Source organism: Marmota monax, unplaced genomic scaffold, assembly GCF_021218885.2.
Source record: "Marmota monax isolate L192 unplaced genomic scaffold, Marmota_monax_Labrador192_F-V1.1 WCK01_AAM20220418_F8-fsc00001, whole genome shotgun sequence".
In the NCBI taxonomy this organism is placed as follows: domain Eukaryota; kingdom Metazoa; phylum Chordata; class Mammalia; order Rodentia; family Sciuridae; genus Marmota; species Marmota monax.
Genome location: NW_026693777.1, coordinates 4137041 through 4152808, shown reverse-complemented (window position 1 = coordinate 4152808; position 15768 = coordinate 4137041). Strand labels below are relative to the sequence as shown.

At 38.0% G+C, this 15768-nt stretch overlaps 1 long non-coding RNA gene across 1 annotated transcript; it reads left to right on the top strand.

Annotated features, from left to right (window-relative positions):
• The first annotated feature begins 1368 nt into the window (after positions 1 to 1368).
• Positions 1369 to 15566, top strand: LOC131424809 (uncharacterized). Its single transcript, XR_009228340.1, has 3 exons — positions 1369 to 1749; positions 12943 to 13099; positions 13983 to 15566. It is a non-coding gene; the product is annotated as an uncharacterized LOC131424809 (long non-coding RNA).
• The last annotated feature ends 202 nt before the right edge of the window (positions 15567 to 15768 follow it).

Genomic DNA, 15768 nt, shown 5'->3' with positions numbered 1-15768 from the left:
TATCTAGAGTTGGTCTATTCCTCCCAGCTCTGGGCTCCCCATCCCACTATGAATCAACCTCCTTATATCAAAGAAAACATTCGGCATTTGTTTTTTGGGATTGTCTAACTTCACTTGGCGTTATCTTCTTTAACTCCATCCATTTACCTGCATATGCCATGATTTTATTCTCTTTTATTGCTGAGTAATATTCCATTGTGTATGTATGCCACACTTGCTCTTTTTAAAAGAAAAAAAAATCTCTGCTTATGCACGAATAGTGCAAGGGAAAAAGCTAATGCCAACACCTACACATTATTACTGTTATTACATCAATCTTGTGAGTTAGGTACTATTATATTCATTTTACAGATAGGAAATAAGGCAGGAATGGATTAAGTAGTTTGTGTTGGGTCACAAAGTGCAATAAATAATTGGAGTATTATATCTGACTCTAGACATGCTTTGAATGAATTCAATTAATTTACAACCAGATGTTTAATAAGACTTTTTAAAGAAAAAGCACTGCCTTTAACTTGCAAAGAAATGACTTTAAACCTAGTGTAACTCTTTTTAAAAAAATATTTATTCTTAAGTTTTAGGTGAACACAATATTTGTATTTTACATTTATGTGGTGCTGAGGATTGAACCCAGTACCTCGTGCATGCTAGGCAAGCGCTCTACCACTGAGCCACAATCCCAGGCCCCTAATGTAGCTCTTAATTGAAGATAAAATGAGGACAATCTTTAGGTTAAGAGGAATTAGTGCTTACAATTTTTTTATTCATATTTTAGTTGTTTTTTGTTGTTGTTGTTGTTGTTTTAGGTGGACACAATATCTTTATTTTTTTTTAAATTTTTATGTGGTGTTGAGGATCCAACCCAGCGCCCCGCGCATGCCAGACAAGCGTGGTACGCTTGAGCCACATCCCCAGCCCTAGTGCTTACAATTTTAACTAGACAGTTGGGGGACAGAAAAACACTGCCTGGCTGCAGTCAAACTAGAAAGTTATTTGTTTAAATATTTTTTCACTGATTTTGGAGAAACAGATTTAGAAGAAATACAGAGAAATAATCGTATTTCCCTACATGTTGGTGATAATAACAAATTTGAAAAAGTAAGCTGTAACTGTATTTCTGGATTTCCTTACAAATACAATTTCAAAATGTGAATTGTTAGCAGTTTTATCCTATTTTTCTGGAAAAATGAACAGATGATTATGTAGCCAGCCACCAATGGAACAAAGCTTAACACTGGATTCTGCACACATATGTGGTGTCAGAACTACCTATGGATCAAGAAAGAAAGGAGAAGAAAAGCAGGAACTAAGGTGGTCTTAGGAAATAAATTATTTTTTCAAAAGAAGAGGTGAGTAATAAGTGTACTAATGATTCTGTAATGAGTTTATTCAGGACAGAGGAAAATAAATTTTATAAGGGTAACTTTCGGTTATTTCAAATGCAATCTAACTTAAAATAATTAGTAATGAACTTTGGAAAATAATTTTAATATAGTTAAAAACTGGAATTGGTACTAAGTATTTTTTAATGTTTCTGAGAGATATGAGACATGTAAGAATAAGCTATATTTGGTTGATAAAATTATTCTGAAAAAAATTCTTAAACTTTGGAAAGCTGAACTTCTAAATCTATAACTGTCATCTAACCTCTCCTCAGGAAGAACTTTTCTGAGGTAGCGACTTTCTTCTGGTTCCAGTTTTTACAGATTTCCAGTCAGTTTTCAACTTTCAATGAAAAGATTTTTGTGGGTAAGTATTTTTTTATTTTTTAGTTGTAGTTGGACACAATACCTTTATTTATTTATTTATTTATTTTATTTTTTTTATTGGTTGTTCAAAACATTACAAAGCTCATGACATATCATCTTTCATGCATTTGATTCAAGTGGGTTATAAACTCCCATTTTTACCCCAAATACAAGTTGCAGAATCACATCGGTTACACATCCACATTTTTACATAATGCCATATTAGTGACTGTTGTATTCTGCTACCTTTCCTATCCCCTACTATCCCCCCTCCCCTTCCCTCTCATCTTCCTTCTCTACCCCATCTGCTGTTATTCAATTCTCTCCCTTGTTTTTTTTTTTCCCCTTTCCCCTTACAAACTCTTATGTGTAATTTTGTGTAACAATGAGGATCTCCTTCCATTTCCATACAGTTTCCCTTCTCTCTCTCTTTCTCTCCCCCGACTCGTCTCTGTTTAATGTTAATCTTTTCCTCATGCTCTTCCTCCCTGTTCTGTTCTTAGTTGCTCTCTTTATATCAAAGAAGACATTTGGCATTTGTTTTTTAAGGATTGGCTAGATTCACTTAGCATAATCTGCTCTAATGCCATCCATTTCCCTGCAAATTCCATGATTTTGTCGTTTTTTAGTGCTGCGTAATACTCCATTGTGTATAAATGCCACATTTTTTTTTATCCATTCATCTATTGAAGGGCATCTAGGTTGATTCCAGAGTCTAGCTATTGTGAATTGATTTATTTTATTTTTTATGTGGTGCTGAGGATCGAACCCAGGGCCTCGCACGTGCTAGGCAAGCTCTTCCACTGAGCCACAACCCCAGCCCTATTTAGTATTAAGTATTTTTTGACATCGGTGTTTGTCTGTTGAGGTTAAATGAGGACTGTGAGAACAGAATACTCCATTGAGTGTTCATTGATGATATAGTTCTTTCTGATGATGGTGATATCTAAATCAGACCTAATAAAGCTAAATGCAAAGGTTGGCTCTGTGTTTTCTATACCTTTAAGCAACCCTGTTAGTCTCAAGTATTAATGCATATAAGAGTCATATGAAATAAATTGTAAAAATTAGTTCATAATTCTATCCTTTCTCCATTTTTTTCCCCAGTACTAGGGATGAAACCCAGGGGAACTCTACCTCTGAGCCACATCTCCAGCTTTTCTTATTTCTATTTATTTATTTATTTAAAATTTTGAGACAGGGCCTCGCTAAGTTGTTTAGGGCATTGCTAAGTTGTTGTGGTTGGCCTGGAACTTGTGAGCCTCCTGCCTCAGCCTCCCAAGTTTCTGGGATTACATGTGTGTGTCACCACTCTATTTTTGTTGTGCTTGGAGTCTGGTGGACAGGGAGACATGTTTTTGTTGATTTTTTAAAAAAAATTTTGGTACTGGGGATTGAACTCAGGGGTACTTAACCACTGAGCCACATCCCTATCCCTTTTTATATTTTATGTAGAGACAGGGGTCTCGCTAAGTTGCTGAGCTGGCTCCAAACCTGCAATCCTCCTGCCTCAGCCTCTGGAAGCTGCTGGGATTACAGGTGTGAGCCACTACATCTGGCTGGGGAAACATTTTAACATTAACTGGGGAAAGTACTACTACGGAAAGGTTCAAGAGGGTCTTTCTGCATAGAAAATAAATGAAAACCATATGAGAAAAAAGACTACTCAGAGCTTCCTATAAGGAGTCAGTCACTACTACCATGTACTGTTTAGTAGAAATCAAAAGCAGATAGGGGAATAGGAAAAACTTGTAGTGGAAAAAGGAAAAGTTTCATGGAGAAGCCATAGGTTGGCGCTATGGTTTGAATGTACCCCCTGACATGTGTTGGAAACTACCCCAAATTCATTTTAATGGTATTTGGAGGTGGAACCCCATAGTGATATTTACTTATTTATTATTATTATTGTTATTTTTGGTTGTTCTGGGAATTGAACCCAGGGCCTTGTGTGTGTGAGGCAAGCATTCTACCAACTGAGCTATATCCTCAGTCCTCCATAGCAATATTAATGTCTTTATAAGAAGAGAGATGTTTGGGCTGGGTTGTGGCTCAGTGGTAGAGTGCTTGCCTGGCATGTGTGAGGTCCTGGGCTCCATCCTCAGCACTGCATGCATATAAATAAATTTTTAAAAAGACCCATTGACAATCAAAAAAAAATTTTTTTAAAGAAAAAGAAAAAGAAATGTTTTACTTAACTTTTTCACTGCTGTGACTAAAGGACTCGACTACCAAAAAGGTGGAAAGTTCATTTGAGGGCTCACAGTTTCAGAGGTCTCAGTTCAAAGAAGTCCCGAACCAGGCCTCCAGGCTCCAGGTGAGGCTGAACTTCACAAAAGTGTGTGTAATGATCAGAAAGCACGGTTTCTCTCTCTCTCTCTCTCTCTCTCTCTCTCTTTCTGTCTGTCTCTTTCTCTCTCTCTCTCTCTCTCTCTCTCTCTCTCTGGCTGTCTATCTATGAATCCCATAGTCAAGCCCCCAATGAACCACTTTCAATAGGCACACCCCCACAGCCTCTAGCTTCCACGCCTCCAACCACCAATCAGGGAATCAATCCATTGATTAGATTAAGGCTATAATTATTTCTCTTCCAAAACTTCTTGCATTGTCTCACATGAACTTTGGAGGGACACCACCTCTAAACCATATCAAGCAGCCTGAGCTAACATATTTGCTCAAACTTGCCATGTTGAAGCCAGAATTAGGCAAGTAGGCAAGGGTTGGATCTGAGAGAATGGAGGAATTGAAATGTTAATTTCTTCAGAGCCCTTCTTCCACCCTAATCAAGATAACCTGCCCCTGCTCCAACCTGCTGCTAAGGTAACCTGTCCCAGGGATTGTCCCTCCCTATAGGGAGTTGTTAATTACACCCCCTTCCTTTCTGGATTACTCCTCTCTGGCTCCTTCAGCCCACCTGTTTCCCACCTTTTGGTAATCCCATTCAAGTATTTCCTGGGCCTAGTCACATAGGCTGGATGGAGAAAGATAAGGGGAAGAGAGCAGGTGAACAAAGCAAACCTGTAAAAAGATAAAGACTTCTTGGGATGCAAAGATACCAGCTATGGTCCCCTTCTCCTTCCTGGGACAAGTCTGTATTAACCCTTTTTAAATAAATCCTGCTTATATGCTTGCCTCCTTGTGCTTCTCTAATGTTATACTTCAACATGTGAGGAAGCAGGACCAGTAACCAGTAACCGGCAGTATCAATGTGATGCTCTCTGCTGTTTTATAAAGCAGAAAGAAGATCCTCACTAGAAACTGAACAGACGCGCTAGCATCATGGCCTTGGACTTCCCAGACTCCAGAACTTCTATTATTTATAAATTACACTGTCTGTGGTATTTTGTTGTGGCAACAGACAATAGATTAGGACAGCAGGCTAACTAGATATAGGACATCCTGTGTGATCGGTTAAGGGTGCATATTTGGCTTTATCTGGTTAGTTCTAAATTGGAATTGCAGACAAATTAGGAAAACTATCAAATATTAATCAAATCCTAGATATTTTGTACTGATTATTATAGTTTTTTTTTAACTTTCTGGGTTGTTGCTAGAGTTAGTATTCTGACTTGCTAAAGTCTATCTTATAGCAGGCTGTTTTCCCAGGTTGGTTATTGTAGATGACAGATTGAGGTTATGGTTTGGATATGAAGTAGCCCCCAAAGACTCTTGTGTTGAAGGCTTTGTCTCCAACTTAGCAATGTTCAGAGGTAGGACCTTTGGGAAGTGATTGGAGCATGAGGATTTTAATTTCATTGATGCCAATGATGGAATCATATCTAAATGGATTATTGGGACGTGGTGGAAACTGAAGGAGGTGGAACCTATAATACTGCTGGTTGCTGGTGATAGTGAGTTCCATTTCCCCAGATGTTCAAGATTGAACACTGGAGAAATGGGAGGAAACAAAGAGACTAGCATAGAAACAAGTTTACTTAAAGACTAGAAACAGACTGCTGGGCTGGAGGCAGGAAAGAAGGAGGCCATATCTAGTATCCAAGGAAGTGGGAGTGTCCTGCCCCTTTTATACATCTCAGATTTTCTTTGTTCTCATGCCCTCCTTCCCATCTTGCCTACATGACCAGTGACCAGGGTAAGCAAAATGGTGAAAGCCAAATGGGCAAGGGAAGGGCCAAATGGTGGAGTGATCCATGCAGTATGGTAATAGCCAGGAGATATCACTTCATAACTCTTACAACTTCCTGCAGAGAGGAACAATTCCTGGGGCAGATTACCTTAGCAACAGGTTGGAGCAGGAGCAGGGGGAAGGGCTTTGGAAGGAGGCAGGGGAAAGGGCAGCATTTGATTTTCTTTCTAACTAGCCACCACCTTCCTGCTGGAATTGTGAGGCAAAATAAACTTTTCTACCCTTAATTTTTTATTTTTCCAGGTATTTTGTTATAGAAAAACTCCAAAGCAACAAATTCCAGGGAAAGTTCTGTGAGCTTTTAATGACCCACTGGTAAAAAATCAGAGATAGTCGATGAAGATATATGCAGAGAGCTCTAATTTGCTTCCTAGAGCACATGTGCTCTGGGTATGAGCAGTCTCGTTATTCTTGCTGAGAGTGCTGTCCTCAGGCTCTAGGTGCAGATCTAAAAAGGGATTGAAAGCTGACCTGATGTCTGAAAATCAAGGTAATGTCTAATTTAATCACAGAATCCTAAACAAAAACTTTAATCCTCTTTCAAAGTAAAAATACAAATCTAGTTTCTTTCTTTAAGTGAGATTTATTTCCTTTGCTGTATAGCTTCTATAAATTCTGTGTTCTTTGCCAGGCATGGTGGTTCATGCCTGTAATCCTGGTGACTTGGGAAATTGAGGCAGAATTGCAAGTTTGAGGCCAGCCTTGGTAGCTTAGTGAAGCTCTAAGCAATTTAGGGAGACCCCATTTCAAAATAAAAAAAGGTAGGGGATGGCTGGGGATGTAGTTCAGTGGTTAAGTGTTCCTAGGTAGTTAAATCCATATAACACACACACAGACACACACACAAAAAAAATCTATGTTCTTTTAAAAATCAAACATTAAATAAAAACAACAACAACAACAACAAAACTTCTGCCAGTGGATCATGTTTTGTTTCATTGGGATACTGTAAATGGTGTAAGAGATTAAAGGAACTCTTACTAATAATTCTAGAATTGGTCAATGTGGCAGAACAAAGAGTCACTGGAATATTGGACACTCTGGAATAAAAACAGTTGCTATTTTAGAATTATAATTTTTTTGATACTGAGTGTAAGCAAAAATAATGAAAAATGGGAGTAGACCTGGGATCAGAAGCTGTCTTTATTAAGCAGCAGTGGGATGGCACATTTTCAGAGGAGAAAATGGTGAATGGTTATTAGAAGGGTCTGTGTTTTTATAGGTCTTAATGAGAGTTAATCATAGTAGAATGTTTAGTGTGACTTAATCAATAAAGACTGAATATGTACTGGATGGAAAGTCAGGAAACTAGTTGTGCAAGTTAAAAATCTAACTCAGAGCCATGTGCTGTGGCATACATCTGTACTCCCAGCAGCTCAGGAGGCTGAGGTGGGAGGATTTCAAGTTTAAAGCCAGCCTTAGCAAAAGCGAGGCACTAAGCAACTCAGTGGGACCCTGTTTCTAAATAAAATACAAAATAGGGCTGGGGGTGTGGTTTAGTAGTTGAGTGCCGCTGAGTTCAATGCCTGGTAACCCCCCCTCCCCCCCCCAAAAAAAAATCTAACTCAGGAAAGCAGTTGTAAAAGCTTGAAATTCAGTGCTACTGGGATAAAAGTCCAGAGCCCAGAGCCCATTGTTTGCCTTCCCCTCCTAGTCTCCTGGATCACACTGTCCTCCTTTTCTACCTGGGGGCTGTCACTTTCCTTTCCATGGGGATGTTATTTTCCATATCCTTCATTTCAGACTCTGAAAGGGGATAATGAATTGGGATGTGGATAGCACATCTGGTTATTTCCTGCTTAGAAGGAGGAAGTATGGGGGACCCTTCCTTTCAGAGTCCTGGAAGAGAACATGGAGACCCCAGTTGCTGAGGCTGAAGAGGGGTGTATATGAAGGATCCTTGAGGTCATCATAGGCAAAGTCCCCTTTATGTGGTTTCAGAAAGTCAGATTGTGAACACAGGAGGAAAATGGCTTTGACGTGCTTCCAGGAGGCAATTTGAGCTGAGCAGGTCACCTTAAAGAAACTGTTTTTGTACAAAATTAAGAATATGGAAGAAAAAAAGGTTATTACAGGAAAAATGAGTATTAGAGGGGTTAAAAGAGAGAGAAGCCAAGAAGTCCACCATTTTAGGAATCAGCTAGTTCTCACCTCCATGGTTCCAATCAGTCCTATAGTTATTTAACTTTATCCCTTACTAGTCCTGATTGATTAATATAGAAGCAACATTCTTCTCTGAAGAAGGGGGCACAGGCCATCTAATATGGCAGTAAGGAGATCTAGCCCAGATGATTCTGCAGGATGACGGATGTCAGGGATATCTGACAGATGTATTTTGTAAAGCCAGTACCTAATTGGTGACCTGTTGGAGATTTTCAATAACCTGTGCTGACAATTTTTATAGTGAGTAGAGGTTCCTAATCCCACTGCTCCTATGCCGATCCCAGTGGATAGCTCTAGCCCTGTGACTAAGGGAATAAAGTGAAAGGATCCCTTGTGTCTGGTGTGCATCATTATTGGGATAGATAAATTTTTGGTCCTAAGGTAAAATGTCAATTTGAAGAGTAAGGGAAGCCAAGGTACAGAGACCAGTCCAATTTTGGTAGGCAGGGGTGAATATGAGTCTCACAAAAGAAAAAAAAAATGCCTTAAAATTTGGGGGGCATCAGGGATGTAGGACTGAAAAAAATATATATATCTTAAATTCTATTAAAAGAACTATTGACTTTTTCTTTTATATGCCCAGGTATGGTTGTACTTTGGTTATAACTATTTTTGCCAAGTGTTCAAGACCAAGCTGGTCAAATTGACTATGTTCCTATCTGTTATTAAGAGTCAGCTAAGTTCCCTCAGGGGTCCTTCTTGGGGGAACTTGTGAGCAGCCTCTTAGGTCCATTAGTGCCATTTGCCAAGATAGGTCTCACTGACCATGTGGCTTCCTTTGGAAGCATCAGTGTTGTATTTCTTCTCCAATGACTTTCTTCTTTTGCAACATGTGCAGTGATTGGCTTTCTTTTTCCAGGGTCCCAGTGATCTCCCTGATCCGGAGGTCATGTGACCCAGAGTTGCATATCTCTTAGAGAAGTTCCTGTGTTCCCTGAGTTCAAACTGACTCAGAGGGCAAGAACCAAATATTGGTTTTCTTGACCCTTTTATTTTAACTTTAATTTTTAAGCCTTTGACTTAAACATCCAGCAAGCCAGTCTCACCAGTCTTAAAGTAAGAGTACTGGGTCTTAACTTTAGTGTCTTTATCTTTACAGTCACTTATCCCTTTTATTTAATTGGGGTCTATATTAGTAATGGAAGTTAGCCTTACATCCTGTCTGTCTATAGATGATGGCCCATTATTTAAATTAATTTAGGTTGTTATATTAAAAGTTGTACTTCTGTAAGACCGTAACAGAGGACATTTAAAGTGGACAAAGAAAACACAAAATGAAATTTACAAGAGTTGAAAACATTTTGGGTTTGTGTAATAGCTTTGAATCAAGAAATATAACTTTTTATAATTTTAAATGTAACAAAAATTTATCCTTTGAACGTGACTTTAGATGGCTTAAGCCTAGCCTACTTTGAAATTATCTTAACATGAGTAAGGTGAAAGGCATCTTAACTCAGGCAAGGTGGGGTTCTTGATGAATCTTAGGTAAAATATTATATTTCTGAAGCTGATCTTTGCCTCTTTCTTAAATGTCATTTTATAAAGTTTACATATATTGCTTCCTGAATCTATATGAATGTTAGCTAATAATATGACATTACATCTGAAACATGAATCAAACAAAAGCTAAGAAAGCTTTGAACTTCTTTCTGTGAGAAAGTGGCAAAATGTTTTTATGTTTCACATATTAACCTTTTAACAGATCAGGCTCTCATTATCTTTTAGAAATACATTTACATTTCTACCCCAAAGTAAAAGTAGCATAAAATTCAGATCAAGTTATGGAACATTAAATGATATAAATAAATCTCCCCAATTAAATTTGTTATTTTAAAAGTCTAAAATTACCATTACTGACAACTTATATTTTGGAGAACACTAGCTTGACACAATGCTGTTTTTTTAAAGAAAATATTTTATTTATTTTTATGTGGTGTTAAGGATCGAACCCAGTGCCTCATATGTGCTAGGCAAGCACTCTACCACCAAGCCACAACCTCAGTCCCATAAAATGCTTAAACCACCTACTTTAAAATATTTGTATACCTAGAAGATATGAACACACTTAGAATGCAAAGAAGACAGTAATAGTACCACAATTACATTGATGTTTTTATATTAACCAAGTTTAGTTTTTTTAAGAAAATCTAGATTCTGTAATGTAGTATTATACTCTAAAATAACAGTTGTTGTTTATATAAATCCCAATTCCTTTAAAACCATTTGCTTTAATATTTGACCTTAGGAAAAAGCCTTGAATAGCTGTGATTAATTATGCTACTTACATATAACTCCTTTAGTCACAAGCTTTTTGAAATTTACCCTTCATAAACTTTCTGCAGCTTACTTAGACATTCCACTTTACCACACGAATGACATTCTTATCCAGAAACATTTCTTATTCCTTCTACTAAAATATATTTCCATACCTAGGACCTTCTTTTTCTCTTTCCTAGTTATTGACCACTTTTCTTAATTCACAGTTCTTATGAAGTTTTTGAATTTAGGCAAAATATTTTACTTTAATAAGATGAAATACTTTTATGTTGTTATGTTACTTTAATCAAAACCCAAATGAAACCTCTTACACTCTTTGTATATAAATTATACCTGATAGAATAGTGACTCTTAGTAACCTTGTTTTAGTTAAGGCATAGACATAGCAATCTTTTTTTTTTTTTTAATATTTATTTTCTAGTTTTCGGCGGACACAACATCTTTGTTGGTATGTGGTGCTGAGGATCGAACCTGGGCCGCACGCATGCCAGGCGAGCGCGCTACCGCTTGAGCCACATCCCCAGCCCAAGACATAGCAATCTTAAACCTTTTTCCATTTACAAATTCATGAAAACATGCATAATGTTTAAGTGTATTACCCTGAATTCAATAAGTCAATAGTATTTGTATATTTAGCAGTTAGCACTTTAACTTTATAAGTTAACCAGATGTCTCCTTAACACATTTACAAAGATTAAACCCACAGATATTAAAACCTAATTTAGTTTAACTTTATAAACCAAGATATCAAACAAGTGTATTGAATAGCATTAACCATCTCTTCCTTGTTAAAGAAAAATCTTAGAAACAATGGATTTAGATATCAACATTTTATTAGTTGTTTGACCACCTCGAAAAAGTATGAGTTAGTCATTTAAAAATGTCTTTACTCTCATTTGTTTAGTCAATTTAAATTGAACTTTTAAAATCATGTGAATTAAAGGCATTTGGATCCATTTTTAAAATTTTAATTTATGTCACTCATTTATCTATAATGCCAATTTTACCATGGACACAAACACATGTAGACATAACAATATACAGGTACACACATACACAAAACAAATAAAAAAAGGCCTTGTAGCTTTTTGTAGATAGGTCTCCATTGCAATGCTACGGATGAGAGCTAACTAATCTTTGTAAATTGGCCTTTGAACAAAACAGAGTAAAAAAAAAAAGCCTGTATAGTTGGATAAAAATAGGACTGATCATAAAAACGTATTAGTCTAGGCACACAGGACCAAAATGTGAATTTCACCATAAAACCATGAGCTGAAAAATATAGAATTAAAAAAAAAAAGAGTCCTAGGAAAAAGTGACATAGCCATTAATTATTTTAATAAAGCATCATACAGTTTACTTTTTGACTCAGGCTAGTGTGAGTTCAGGTATTGAAAGAAGGAGAAAGAAAGAAAGGGAGAGAGAGAGCCCTGAAATTATTTTTTTCTCCCTGTGCTGTAGCCAGTTGTTTTAGATCTCCCAAGGGGGCTGTTGGGATTTAGAAAGCACTTTTTCTTTTTCTTTTTTTTTTTCCTTCCGTCTCAGATTGGTCCCCTGCTGAGCTTGCAAGCTCCTGTCATTTACATTTCATGGCAAGCCTTGGTGAGATCTGGCTGGAGCTGAGGTAAATTGCTGTTTTGAGCAGAAACATCATGCCTAGGGCATTTTAACCATTTTTTCAGCAGTTGGTAATCAGGCCAGGTTTGGATGCAGAAAATTATGAAACATCATTTCCCATTACTTTTGAGGATGAGGCTCCCCTTTTTTTGGAGGGGGTGGCTACCAGGGATTGAACTCAGGGGCACTCAATCACTGAGTCACAGCTCCAGCCCTATCTTGTGTTTTACTTAGAGATAGAGACTCACTGAGTTTCTTAGTGCTTTGCCATTGCTGAGGCTGGCTTCAAACTCTATCCTCCTGCCCCATCCTCCAGAGCCACTGGAATTACGGGCATGAACCACTGTGCTCAGTGAAGTTCCCCTTTTAATAAATAAAAAGAGATCAGAAATATGGGTGCCTATGCTGAGGAAACTTTTTCTTTGGCTAGGGGGCAGCTCCCCAATCCCAGAGCCTCTAGGGATCAGCAATTTCTATTTTTCCTTCCATTACCTCTGGCTGGAACCTCACTCAGCGTGGAAGATACAAATTAACCTTTTTTTTCCTTTTCCTTTTTAAAAATTTATTTATTTGTTCTAATTTGATATGTATGACAGCAGAATGCATTTCATTTCATAGTACACAAATGGAGCATGATTTTTATTTCTCTGGCTGTACACAAAGTAGAGTCATACTATTTGTGTCTTCACACATGTATACAAATCAACCTTTTGATAATTATTTTAATTTAAGGGAGGACGTTTGCCAGCCAATTATCCCTTAAAATTTCTTACATGTTATGAACTATGATTTCATAGTTCACTTTTTTGCTCCTCAATCTGAAGTTGGAGGCAAGCCTGTTAGTGCTCTGGGTGATGTATCCACTAGAGAAAATAAATGATTTGAATTTCTGAATTAGTACAGATGGTGGGTAGTTTTACTCTAATTAAATGAGACAGTTTTTTTTTTTTTCTGCCCTCCCCCCCCCCCCCCCCCCCCCCCCCCCCCCGCCAGATGAGGATTATCTGGTCACAAAAGATTCCTCCTTCAGGGAAATTTGGTTCCTCTGATCAACAATATTTTGGGCCTGCATTTTCTCCAGCAGTGAACAGGTGGGCAAAGCGAAGGAATGTGACGTATCCTTGTCCTCAGAGGCCAGACAGGGCTGCAGGTAAATTTGGAAAATAAAGCATGTGGGGTCTTTCAGTTGGATATGAACAGGGGAATGGTGTTTAGCAATGGATGGGTTGAGAGGTAAGCCAGATGGTGGGGTTAATCCCAGTGAGCAAGGAATAATCAGGAGACACAAGGGGTGCAGACACTAGGTCTAGGTTAGAATGTATTATAAAGATGGTAGTGGACCTTAAAGGAGGAATGGTGATGGAGACTTTTGATTTGTGGAGGAGATCTCAGCCCAATAGGGGAACAGGGCAACTTGGCATGACTATAAAAGAATGAGATAATGAGAGGGATACAAATGTGCAAAAGGCGGGGGGGGGGTAGCTTTAGTTCTAGAGATCCCCTTTAATAGTGGTTTTTGCTTTGAAAGTGAGTCCATGTCATTGAGTCAGAAGGGAAATACCCCAGTGTTGACCACAAAAGAAACTGCTTGGTTGTTCACCATCCCTGTAATCTGGGAGCAGTGGAGCCCAGGTCCCCTCATTCCAGTAACTCAGTTCATGAGACTTGGGAAGTAGGCTGCACGAGCGGAGGAGTGTCATTCCCTGGGGACAGTCCATTTTCCAGTGTCCCCATTGCCCATAGTTGGTATAGGGTATATTGCGGGAGGAGGGGGGGAGCTCAAATTAGGACAGGCTTTTGCCCAGTATGCAGTCTGCCCATATCAGAAACAGGATCTGGTGTGGCCACAAGCAGCAGGGGCTCTTTTAGACTATGGATGACTGAGACCAAGAGCTGATATTTAGCTTTAAGATGGTTTTCTTTCTCCTTTTTGGACTCATCTTCCCTATTGTTAAAGACCTTGAAAGCAGCATCTAGAAGTTGCTGCTGAGGAGTCTTGGGACTCTTTTCTAACTAAGTTTTTTTTTTTACAGGTATCAAGTGCAGATCTGCCGATTAATTGGATATGGAGAAAGAGAGCACCAGCAGGAGTATCAAGATAGAGGGTGGTATATTTGGTAATAATTTCAGTAAATCGAGCCAAAAAGAGGACAGGGTTTTCATCAGGTCCTTGGGTGAGTTCCCTAATCTTGTCATAATTAACCTGGGTATGAGAATTTTTTTCTCATGCCATCAAGGAGGCAAGTAGTCATGTGTTGGATTTTAGTGAGCCTGGCATCTTGAGATTGGTATGTCCATTAGGTTCAGCTGTAGGGATGGCAGCACATGCTGCGGGATTGGTAAAGGGGTTTTGAGTACTGGAGGAGGTAGGCATGCTCTTTAGCTGCTTGCCAGATTCAGGCACGATTATCAGGGGTCAGGGTGGAAGTTAGGATATAGTAATATATATTTGACATACTTTTGAAGCTGAAATTTCAAAATTAGAAGATTATGAGCATCACTTTTTTCTAGTGAATACTTGAGAAATAATTGGCCAGTGCCTTGTTCTGTCCCCATGTAAACAAATGGAAAAGAATCCAAGTTAGACAAATACTTCAAGTGCTTCATGTGTATTAGAAAACAATAAACCAAAAAGGAGAGGTGAAAGTTCCATCTGGTGGTTAACACAAAATTCCAGGAATTCACATTATCATACTTCACTTGACTGAGCAGTACTGGAATTTTCAGTTTAGAAAAAAATCTGTGTGTTCTGAAGTAGAAAGGAAACTACCAGCTGTTACATAGTAGTAATATTTAGGGTAATTAATGGTGGAAGACAAAGTCTTTCATAGGGTATTTAGAATACTTGTCCCAAGATAATCACTGCAAAAAGTTAGAAGGTCAAATATCTTTTGAGAGTATACTTAAATCCCTTATTTGAAGACTCATGGGTATTAACATTAAAATCTGTGACAAGTCAAGAGACTTATTTCATATAATTTAACTTGGTGTTTCCTGACTTTATTTGACCATGGAATCTCTCCCTTTTTCTTTCTTTTTTTTTAATCTCTAATTTTGAAAAATGCTAGTTTGAGAATGTAATGATCTTAAGGGCATTTGCTTTATAAAAAAAACTTTTTAAAAGAAGGGTCTTGAACAGACGCTTCTCAGAAGATGATATACAATCAATCAACAAATATATGAAAAAATGTGGGGCTGTGGTTGTGGCTCACCGGTAGAGTGCTTGCCTAGCATGTGCAAGGTCCTGGGTTCGATCCTCAGCACCACATAAAAATAAAATAAAGATATTAAAAAAAATTTAAAAATGTTCATCATCACTAGCAATTAGAAAAATGCAAATCAAAACCACTCTAAGTTTTCATCTTACTCCAATAAGAATGGCAGCTTTTATGAAGACAAACAACAATAAGTGTTGGTGAGGATGTGGAGAAAAAGGCACACTCATACATTGTTGGTGGGACTGCAAATTGGTGCAACCAATATGGAAAGCAGTATGGAGATTTCTTGGAAAATTGGGAATGGAACCACCACTTGACCCAGCTATCCTGCTTCTTGGTTTCTACTCAAAGGACTTAAAAACAGCATACTACAGGGACACAGCCACATCAATGTTTATAGCAGCACAATTCACAATAGCTAGTTCTAGCAATTGTGAATTGTGCTGCTATAAACATTGAATGGATAAAAAAAAATGTGGTATATATATATATACAACGGAGTATTACTCAGCAACGAAAGAGAATAAAATCATGGCATTTGCAGGTAAATGGATGGTATTGGAGAAGATAATGCTAAGTGAAGTTAGCCAATCCCCCCCAA